Source organism: Ceratotherium simum, chromosome 10, assembly GCF_057802395.1.
Source record: "Ceratotherium simum simum isolate JZ-2026a chromosome 10, ASM5780239v1, whole genome shotgun sequence".
Taxonomy (NCBI): Eukaryota; Metazoa; Chordata; class Mammalia; order Perissodactyla; family Rhinocerotidae; genus Ceratotherium; species Ceratotherium simum.
Genome location: NC_141909.1, coordinates 76,845,139 through 76,856,659, shown reverse-complemented (window position 1 = coordinate 76,856,659; position 11,521 = coordinate 76,845,139).

Genomic DNA, 11,521 nt, shown 5'->3' with positions numbered 1-11,521 from the left:
CTACACAACATTAACTGTAGGGGGTCTTAGGGATCCCAAAGGTCTCTATACATCCTCCACACCTTAGTACATGCAGTGTGTGCTGAGGTTGTGGCTCAGGCCTCGCCAGCCTGTGGTACCCGTGGGATCACACCAAGGGTGATGATGTGAATGTCACTGCCTCACACCCCCATGTGCCCTTCCTCAGGACTTAACCGTTCCTTCCTGGGAGTCCTGGGGTATCTCAATTGGCATCTTGAACAAGCCTTTCATCGTCCTTCATCCCGTAACTGTCCTCTGCCCTCCTCAAAGCCTCGCCCCCAGCAGTGCCCTGGGGTCCTCACTCCTGCATTCTGATCCTTCAGCTTTGGAGGTGCCAGGGCAGTCTGCATTCCCCAGGGCCTCGCTGGGTGGGAGACCCCTCGTCCCTGCCCGGCCCCCCTGCTGCCTGGGACTGGCCTCTCAAGAGTGGTCGTTCAAACCCACTTCTTCAGCGTCATTCTGCAGCCACTTTCTCCCAGAGCTCAGACCCAAGCTGCTGGGCCCTGAGCCACCAGGGCGTCCTTTCTTCCCCTTCTTGTCTTTCTCAGGCCCCCAGGCACAAGCCTCCTCCCATTCAAGCAGAACAGCTCCATAGAGATGGCTCCTGGAGGCTCTTGCTCATCAACTCATCACACGAGTCTGGATCACAGTTTAGAGCTGGAGCAGGCTCCCCTCTGTGTGTGTGTGTGTGTGTGCATGTGCACCTGTGTGTGTACACCTCTGTGTGCACCTGTGTGTGTTCACCTGTGTGCGCGTGTGCACCTGTGTGTGTGTGCACCTGTGTGTGCATGTGCACCTGTGTGTGTGCACCTGTGTGTGCGTGTGCACCTGTAGTGTGTGCACCTGTGCATGTGCGTGCACGTGTACGTGCTGTACACGAGAGTTCCTTGTTTAATTAACTATCAAATTGCCTTTCTCTGGATCAATGCTACTTGGGAATTTATAACCATTTCCACAACAGAAAGAAATCATCTCAAAGAAGAAGAATCCAGGCCTTAATGCTGGGGAGTCCCAGGCCTCTCCCAGCCAGGCTTTTCTGGGAAGGTGTTCCACAAGGCTTCAAAGTGCTTGGCATTATGGCACTTTTCTATCTTTTTTTTTTACTTTTTTGCCTGTTCACCTCAGTCCCTGTTATGGGCTGACTTATGTCTCCCCCAAGCTCAAATACCTCAGAATGTGACCGTATATGGAGATAAGGCCATTAAACAGGTAATTTGGTATAAATGAGGTCGTGTATGGGGCCCAATCTCATCTGACTGGTCCTTATAAGAGGGGGAAATTTGGACACAGATTCACAGGGGGAAGGCCATGTGAGGACGCAGGGAGAAGACCACCATCTGCAAGCCAAGGAGGGAGGCCTCAGGAGAAACCAATCCCGCTGACACCCTGATTTCAAACTTCCGGCCTCCAGCACTGTGAGAAAATAAATTTCTGTTGTTTACTCTGCCCAGTGTGTGGTACTCTGTTATGGCAGCCCTAGCAGACGAATACAGTCCCTTTAAAATTTTTTGGCTTTATTTTAATTAATGAAAAAACATAAGTTTTTAATCTAAGAAAACGTAAGTTCTGTAGGTATCTTGGAAAAGGACACAAGGCTACTCTATTCAAAATTAAGGGATTTATTTTTAATCACTTCTAACTTCAAATATTTAAAAGCCCTTTTTTCTTGATCTCTTTTTGAGTCTGATCCGTTAATAGTAACATCTTCTCACTGTCTGTTTGATCTTATACTTTTATCACCACAAGCCCCACACCTGATCTCGTTTTCAATCACAGTGGCCCGAGAGGGAAGGGGAGTCCCACACTGTACAGAGGAAGAATCTGGAAGCATAGAGCTCGCCGGACTCCTTCCATCCCACCCCGTCTGAGAGGAGCTCAGCGAGAACGTGTTCCAGGGTTCTCGCCAGACCCCTCACAGCTGCTCCCCTAAACAGCCTTCCGAATGTGGGAAGTGGGCAGCAAAGATCCCGGGCAGTGAGAAGATAGCCAAGACGGGCCTGGCGCAGAATAGTGCTGAGAAACATTGATTAAGTGAGTGGCTTAAATTTTGATTACATATACATTTGTGGATTATTCTACCCATCAGACTTTCGTTCAGGTACAAAGGCAAATTTCCAGTTTTTTCTTGATTTACTCCGTTAGGCAATCAGCCTAGTCTAGTGGTGAGAGAATTAACCGGGAGTCGGAACTAGGTTTGCATTCTGGCTCTGTTACATTCTAGTTGTGGGACCACCACCAAGTCTCTTACTTTTCTGATCCTTGGTTTTCTTATCTGTAAAACGAGGGTGTTGGATCAGATAATTTTAAAGCCATAATTCTAGGAGATGATAGGAAATGCCCACGGGGTCTTAGCTTCTCTGGCTTCCGCTTGTTCTCACTTTTCGTGCGTATGAAGCTAGTTTTACTGTCTACTGACACTCAGTCATCTCTCAATTATCCATGGGGAAAAGGGACACTTGGCGCTGACAACAGCTTTGCTAGCCTGAGGCTGAGGTCCTACTTCCTTGGGCAGGAAGGAACCTCGGGGCTTCAGCGTGGCCCCGCCTGACCAGGGAGGGGCAGAGGGGACTGGCGGGTCCTCAGCAGGCCTCTGCCTCCTGTGAGGGCTCCTGACGCCCAGCCTCAGTGTCCCCTGAGCTGAGCGTTGTGGGTATAGCCAGTGTGCAACCGATAACCTGCGGCCAGAATGGGTGAGAACTGGGCACGCTGCATCAGCTCCACACAGGACGAAACTCCACACGCCTGCATCTCGCTGTTGCTTCCCTTCCTGCCCTCCGTCCCTGTCGCTCCTTGCGGATTACGGTTCCTGACGGCGGGCCTGCAGCGCACACCGCTCTGCCTTGCATGCATAAGGGCTCAGTTAGCACCGCCCACCGAGGGCTTCGCCAGAAACTCACACACCCTCCAAGGGAGACCACTTGCCTTGGCCGCTCAGCGCTGTTTCTAAATTGGATTTCTCCCTGCTAACACCATGTCTTACTTTCAAAAAGGGAAGTAAATGGCACTTCACGCCCCTGTCCTTTTCCAGGTGATTGGAATTATGTGACCCTGAAGAAAGTCTACACTTAGGGAGCTTCAGAACGGCCTCCCGCTTCCTAAAATAGGACAAACTATAAAAAGCAACGGGACGGAAATAGCTGGCCTGTGTGCGGAGGCGGTGGGAAGGCCGCCGCGGGGTGGAGAGCTCAGCCTCCCCTCCCCGCCGATGGATTCTGTCTGAAGCCTGGAGTTCGAGGGAGGGTTTTGCGAGCTGCCCTTTCCGGTGGCTGGGCCCTTTGGGGCTGCTGCTCCGCCCAGCTGGTGTTCGGGCTATGTCTTCACAGGCGTCAAAGCTTAAAAGGTTGACTGGTTTGTCTGTTTAATCAAATAACCAGATTTTTAAAAACTAAACAATGGTTGTTTCACTGATCATACAAATCAATAGGTTTCTTTGGCACCAGAAATGGTCTTGATCCCTAACCTGCCAGTCTGAAAAGGACTTGTTCCTTCTTTACTCCTTGTCCCTGTTTGCCAACCCAAGCTTAGCTGTCAACCTAGCCCGTGCTTGCGAGAGCGTCTCTGGCCCTGCTCCGTATGCAAACTAACTCCTGCCGGCCGGGATCGTCCTGCTGAGGCTGGGGGCACCTGCTGAGGCTGCAGGCTCCGGGAGGGAGAGCGTGCTTGTTCACAGCAGAGGAGGGAGGGTGAGCAGAGTGGGTGAGGGAGTGTGTGGGTAGCGTGTACGAACAGGTTATAGTGCGAGCTTGTGCGGGCTACAGAAGTGTTGCACCTCAAGGAGGGTTTACATGGATTTCCAGATTATTGCCTGGAGGTGGGAAGTGAAGGATGCGGAGAGCGTCCAACCTTCTGTGCTGGAGCATGATTTCCCACTTCTCTGGAACCAGCCCCAACTCCAGATGCTGGTTCTGCTGCCCCCTCTACCTCACCTCCTCTCAGACAGACTTCCCTGGACACAATCCAGCTCTGCATCAGGACCCCACCGCCTCCACCCTGGCTCTCTGAGCCCTGTCCCGTAGTTCTCCCTCAAACACAGAATCTGGCCTCCTGCCCGGGGTCTGGCTGCAGTTTTGCTGTGCCCCGTATGGGGCTTGATTTGTGGCTGTAAACCCCTCCCCAGTATGAGCCTCCTTCCTGTGTCCTCCTGACGCAGCCCCATGCCCCCCACTCCAGCAGGCCCTCGGGCTCGGGATGAAGGAGGGTTCCCCATCACAGGGCAAGGACCCTGCCTGTGTAGGTCTCTGAGGTCATCTGAAACCCCAGTACCTGTCGAGTAGCAGCACCCTGCACACATCTGCTGAATAAAGGGATATATTTGCCTTTGGTAGCTATTTTTGAAAGTTGTGAACAGAATACTCAACAGGATTATTGTTGGTCTGACTCAGAAAATCATGTCTGTCCTCAAATATGTAGGCCAGCTCCTTCACTGCATAATTAATGCATCTACACACTGCCAGATAGCATTTCCCAAACACTGTTCTCTTTGTGCGGTTCCTCCATTCAGAACCGTGACGGCTCCTCTCTGATAGCCAGTCTCCTCAGCCTGGCAGCCAAGACGCTCCACCAGCCGGCCTCTCTCTTCCTGTCTCAGCACCAGGCTACCCAACCCTTCCTCCAGCTAGACTGCTCTCCTAGCTGCTCCGAGCATGAATGTTCACTCTGCCTCTATGCTTCTGTCACTGGACACACTCTTCCCTCCCAGTCCCTCCACTTAAGCCAACTCCTACCCATACGCCAAAGCCCTACCCAATGGTTACTTTGTCTATGGGTCCTCCTTGAGCATTCCAACTCACAGGAACTCTGTCCATCCATGGACCCATGGGGCTGACAGCCTCTGCTACTCATGGGACACTGCAGTATGTGATGTCGTCTATGCTGTTCCCATGGATGGTTTAACTCCAGGTGTGGAACTCCTGCCCACACTCACTAGACTGTCAGCCCTCGCACTCTGCTTCTCTGTGCCCCCGGGGACATACAGGGCTGTGCACGTTAGCTGCTCACCAAAAGTTGGTTGAACGAAAGATTGAAGGGCCAAGACACCACCACTCCTTCTCTGGACAAGCTGACTAAAGCCTCCAGAGCCTGCTAGAAGGGAGACGCCCTCAGCCTGTATACCTCGGGGCAGCCCGGGTGGCAGGGTGGCTGGGACAGTCCGAGGCTGCAGAGGGTGGGGGCACTCACAGGTGAGTGGAACAGTCCCCACTCTTGCTTCTCCTGGGAGCAGCCCCCTGGGAGAGCCAGAGAAGGCTGCACGCCTGGGGACATGCTTGGGCACAGGAGAAGGAGACCGCTGCCCTCAAGGGAGGGATCTGGAGCAGAGCCAGGTGGCGTGCATGCTGTAACTGCGGCAGCCACCATGGCTTTTCTCCATAAGGGTTAGTTGATCGTATTTTAGAATACCTTGTTAAATGCAGATTTATCCCTCAATTCTGAAAACACGATCTGCTGTTTCTGTATTAAAACAGCTCGATTCATAATACCTACGCACAGCATATTTTCCAGGAACGAGTCTTTAAATCTCCTCTGGCAAATGTCTCTAACTGGCATTTCTTCATCAAATATGCATTATTTGTACACAAAAAAATTGATTTTCCCTTGAAATTGGCGTATAAGTGACTATTGCATAGTGAAAGGACATGAGATGTGTCGTGATACACATTGTCATTGTCATTAATATGTTCACTCTGTTGGTTATTGAAAATTGAGAAGGTTCTGGCTCGGTCCTGGAGTTGCTCTAGCAGTTCAAGGACTAGGATTTTTCCTCTGGGATTGTAGCAAAGAGCTAGTTGTCCTCCAGTATCCAATACCCCCCTTTTACTTAGTAAGAGAAACTTTGATTTGTAGTGGGACACAAAATTTCTTGGCATAGATGTCACATTTCTAGCCTTGTTTGGAGCTAGGTGTGCTCGTGTGACTAAGTTCTGGTCAATGAAATGTAATGGAAGTATCATATGCAACTTCAAATAAGTGCCCTTAAAGTTAGAAAGGGTGCTCTTCTTCTTCCCTTTTCTTTCATCTTCCTGAATGTTGGAATGCCAGCATAATGTCTGGAGCTCAAGCAGCCATCTTGGACCATGAGGTAATATGCTGAGGAAGGGGGATAGCTGGATAGAAGGAGCCTGGGTCTCCAATTACTGGGGCTGACATATCAACCCTGGACTTCACTTACATGTGACAAACATAAATTTTTTAAGCCATTGTTATCCTGGTTGTTTGTCAATGCAGCCAGTTATAATCCTAATTTTGATGGTTGTTTTATATCTGTTTCTTCCCAGATCCTATGGGCTGCATCACTTGTCTTCCTTGCCCTCTGGCTTTTGATTACTTCTAGCCAGTTGGAGGCATTGGCAGGAGAATGGGGGTGACAGTTGAGGGAGAGAGAAGGATGTGCTTTCTGTGCTCCCTCAGTGGTCCAGGGCCTTGATACAGCAGGGTGTGCTCCTCCTTCTCACTCTGCAGTTCTTGTCCAGAACCTCCCCTCCCTGCCTCCAGGTCTCACTGGGCTCTGGCAACACTATTTCTTCCTCTCGTCCCTTTAGACTTGAGGTGGTAATGGCTTTTCAATATTTCTAGTCTCTGGGATGCTCAGCAACCTCTGTGGTTTCCTTTAACCATGCCTACACTTCTGTAAATCACCGTTTATTAATTTCCCTCCAGTTATGCCCTTAGTAGAATTCTGTTTCCATCTAGGATCTTGGCTGATAGACAGGTGAGGGAGGGGCCAATGGGAGAATTGCTTATCTTTCTAGTCAGCACCTTCACGACCAAGCAATAAATTAACATTTTACTAGTTTGCTTTACACAGACTTTTTCCCTGTGATCCATGAGAACCATAACCTGGAAGGGCCATCCCAGCTCTCACTGTTGACTATCCTGTGAGCCATGTAAGCTTCTCCTATGGGCTTGCCTACTGTCAGACGAGGCTCTGTTCAGGAGTTTTCAGTCCACCCAGGGACTGTACTGAACAGAGATAGAGACTAATTTTCATGTGAGGGGGAGAGTGAAAGTACTGTCATTGGGCAGAGCTAATGTGCTGGATAGTGGTGAGCAACAGGTAAGGACCTTCAAGACCAGGCAGAGAAAACTGAACTTAATTGGGAGCAATGGAAACTGGCAAACATAAAGTGACATGATAAAAAATACCATTTTATCAAAATTTATTTGGCGAAAGCCACTTGGCTTATTTTCCCTGTCTTCTGCTTGCCCACTATTCCTTTCAGACCTTGTGACTGCTGCTTGAATTAACGTCATAAATCTAGATGTGCTCCTGTTTCCTGTCACCTCTCCAGTACCAAAATTGATGTAGACCCTCCCGTAAAACGACTTAAAATGCCTTTTGCCACCCAGCCCCAGCTCATCTCCCTAGTCTCATCTCTAGCCTCTTCTATCCACCCGCCTTTTGCTGCAGGTCCCATGACTGGTCATCATTTCCTGAACACAGCACACGCATGCAGGCTTCTGAGCCATTGTATGTGCTGTTCCCTTCAACTCAACACTGTCCAATAGAACTTTGTGTGATGATGAAAATGTTCTATATCTACACTGTCCAATATGGTAGCCACTAGCCATACGTGAGCATTGACCAGTCAAAATGTCACCAGTGTGACTGAGGAACTGAATTTCTAATGTTACTTAATTTTAATTAATAAAATTTAATTTAAATTTCAATAGTAAGATGTGGCTAGTGGCTCCATATTGGACACCACAGCTGTAGCTGAAATGTTCTCTGTCCTTCTCTCCTCCTCTTATTCCCATGGGGGTCCAAAAAAACCCTATGTATCATCAAGGACAAATTTAAATGTTACTGCTTCACTAATGCTTTCTGTCACATAATTCTCACCCCATGAGGCTTAACTATTCCCTCAGCTGTGTACCCCAGCACTTTTCCCATTCCCATACCTATCACACAGCATAGGGCCTCTCTTCCTTCCTTCCTGGTGCCTTATTCTTCTCACACTTTGGCTGTACAGTACCAATTGCATTTCTCTGGGTGAACCATGCCCTCTTGCCTCTAGGCCTTTGCATACGCTGTCACCTCTGCATAAACCCCTCTCCCCTGGCCAACTAATGCCTTAGGACTTCAACTTAGACATCTCTTATTCCAGGGAGCTTTCCCTTATGCCGTCCCCCATCCAAAGACTAAATTAGGGCCCTTCCGTCCTAAGTACTCCCACAGTGCCCTATAGTTACACATCACAGTTCTTTGCATTGTACTGTGTTTGTGGCCTATGTCCCCCTCTGCACTTTAAATCTCTTTGGGGACAAGGACTGATTGTTATTCAAACATCTATCACAGGGCCCAGCACATTAGTGACATGAGCTGAGTATGACCAAAATCCTCCTGTTGGGATGCAGTGGAGAGAAAATAATGGGGCTACTGTCCGTGGTCCTGAAATAGCACAGCTGGATAGTGTGGGGACTATTCTATGTCCAAACCCTGTGGCAAAGTTGAGACCAGGTGATGGGTTATGTTATGGGGAGAAGAGAGAGGACATACAATATAGATAATAGGAGAAAGAAAGAGAGACAGAGAGAGAGAGATTTTAAAGAATTGGCTCTTGTGATCATGGAGCCTGGGCAAGGCCAAAATCTGCAATGTAGGTCAGCAAGCTGGAGATGCAGGCAAGAGCTACAGTTTGAGTCCAAAGGCAGTCCACTGGAAGAATTCCTTCTTGCCTAGGGGAGGTCTGTCTTTTGTTCTATTAAGGCCTTCAACTGATTGGATGAGGCCCACCCATGTTATAATCTGCTTTACTCAAAGTCCACTCAATTAAACGTTAATCTTATCCAAAAAACACCTTCATAGAAACATCCAGAATAATGTTTGACCAAATATCTGGGCACCATGGCCCAGCCAATTTTTTTTGTTTTTGGTGAGGAAGATTGGCCCTGAGCTGCCATCTGTTCCCAATCTTCCTCTTTTTGCTTGAGGAAGATTGCCCCTGAGCTAATATGTGTGCCAGTCTTCCTCTATTTTGCATGTGGGATGCTGCCACAGCACGGCTTGATGAGCGGTGTGTAGGTCCAGGCCCAGGATCCAAACTCACGAACCCCGGGCTGCCGAGGTGGAGCACGAGAACTTAACCACTACACCACTGGCCCGGCCCCTCCAGCCAAGTTTTCACAGAAAATTATCCATCACACAGGTTTTAGGGTATGTTATGGTGAGAGGAGAGAGGATATAAGATATAAGATATAGGAAAGAGAGAGAGAGACGAAGTGGCACAACCACTCCCCCGGAAAATAAAATTTTGCTGTCATATCCAGAGCATTAGCGTTAATAAGAAAGAAGCCACGATCAAAAATGAACCAACTAGTGAACCCCTGAAGGAGCGTAGGGACTGTGTGTGCAAGCACCAACATGAGCAGACACATTCACATGAGCTGGCAATGCCAGCCAGGCAGAAATGGGACGCCTGAGCGACGTTCTAGCTAGTCTTCAGTGCTAATATTCATCTTCATATTTTTTCCTTCTTAAAATGTCTGTTCTTTACACTGCCCATAACAAATTAGAATGCATGTCCCTTATGTTTTATAATCATTGTAGCTGATTTTCTGAGCCTGTTTCGTTGCTGTTGTCTTTGTTGTCAGCTTTACCACATCATTGGCGGGTAATGTGATGAAAATCAATTTCTTCTCCTACACTGTGGGATGCTGTTCTTCCCTTTTCTCACATTCCCAACACCCTTTCTCCATTCCATCCTCCATCATTCTCAGCTAATGACCTTACTTCTCATTTCACGATGAAGTTGCATTTCATTTCACAATTCTCAATCGAAAATAATAAGAAAAGAACTATCCTCCCAATAAAAAAAAGTCACCAGCATAAATGTCTGTGTCTTCCTTCCTCCTCAGTGCAAGATTCGTCCACATGACTACTACAGACCAAATCCTTCACTTACGTTCCAGGGGCCGTCTCCTCTCACCTGTTTAAGGACTTGGCTCCAGCAGTTATATTCTCTCTGACTGAATATTTTCCTTGTCCAGAATCATTTCCTATCCACACAAATGTGCTCTAATATGTCCCATCTTGTAGAAACCCTCCCTAAGCCTATATCTTCCTCTAGCTTCTGCCCCATTTCTCTGCTTTCCTTTATAGCAAAACTTGGAAATGCTGGCTATGCTTTCTGTCTCCATTCTCTCTTTGACCCTTTCCTATCAGACTTCTGCCCCACCACTCTAGTAATATCACTCTCTTAAGATCGCTGATGATCTCCACATCGCAAATCCAATCCTCAGTTTTCACTCCTCTTCTTTCTTGACCTCTTACCCCTCCCCCATTTGATGCAATCGGTCAATCTTGCCTCCTTGAAACACTTTCTCCACTTGGGTGTATTTGTTCTTTTCCCTTCTACCCTGCTGGACATGTCTTCTTAATCTTCTCCACTGGATTCCTCCCCTTCCTCCAAACCTCTAAAGGTAAGCCCCGTCTTTGGATATTTTCTCTTTTCTATGTATATTCACCCCCATGTGATCTCATTCAGCTCCATGGCGTTAAATACTATCTACATGGGGGCACCTCCCAATTTCATCCTCCTCTCTTGAAACAAAAAACACATGGAGGCAATTTCCTCCTTGACATCCCCACTCAAATGACAGAAGGGTAGGATGACCCCACATCCCTGTTTTCCCAGAATAGTTCTGGTTTATGACTGTTGTCCCTGTTTAAGTATTAAGCATTCTTCCATTCAAAAATGTCCCACTTTGGGTGATATATTATGTGGCTACTTGTATTAGTTTCCTATTGATGCTGTAACAAATTGTTACAAACTTAGTGGCTTAAAACAAGACAAATCTATTATTTTACAATTCTGGAGATCAAAAGCCCACAACAGCTCTCACTGGGCTAAAATCAAGTTGTCAGCAGGCTGCATTCTTTTCTGGAGGTTCTAGGGGAGAATTTGTTTCTTGACTTTTCCAGCTTTAAAACACTGCCTGAATTCCTTGGCTTGTGGCCACTTCCATCTTCAAAATCAGCAATGGCTGGTCAGTCTTTCTCACACATTGCTCTGACACTGACTCTTTCCCTCCCTCTTCCATATTTAAGGACCCCTTTGACTACATTGGGCTCTAACAGATAATCCAGAGTAATCTTATTCTAAGGTCAGCCGATTAGCAACCTTAATTCCACCTGTGATCCTATTTCTCCCTTTCCATATAAAATAACAGATTCACAGGTTCTAGGGATTAAGACATGGACCTCTGTAGAGGGCCATTATTCTGCCTACCACACCATCCAATAGGCTTCCCAAACTTAACATGCCCAATATTTGCTCTTGATTTTCCCCAAAATCTTCTCCTTCTTGGCTTCCCATCTCTGTAAATGGTGCACCATTCATCCAGTTGCTCAGGCCAAAAACCTTGCGTTCATTATTGAATCTTTCTTACTCTCAAACTCCATATCCAACCCATCAACAGATCCATTAGCTCTGCCTTTACCTTTAAGGCACGCATCATGTTCAACTACAGGTCATGCCCCCCTCCCACCCATTACCATCTTACT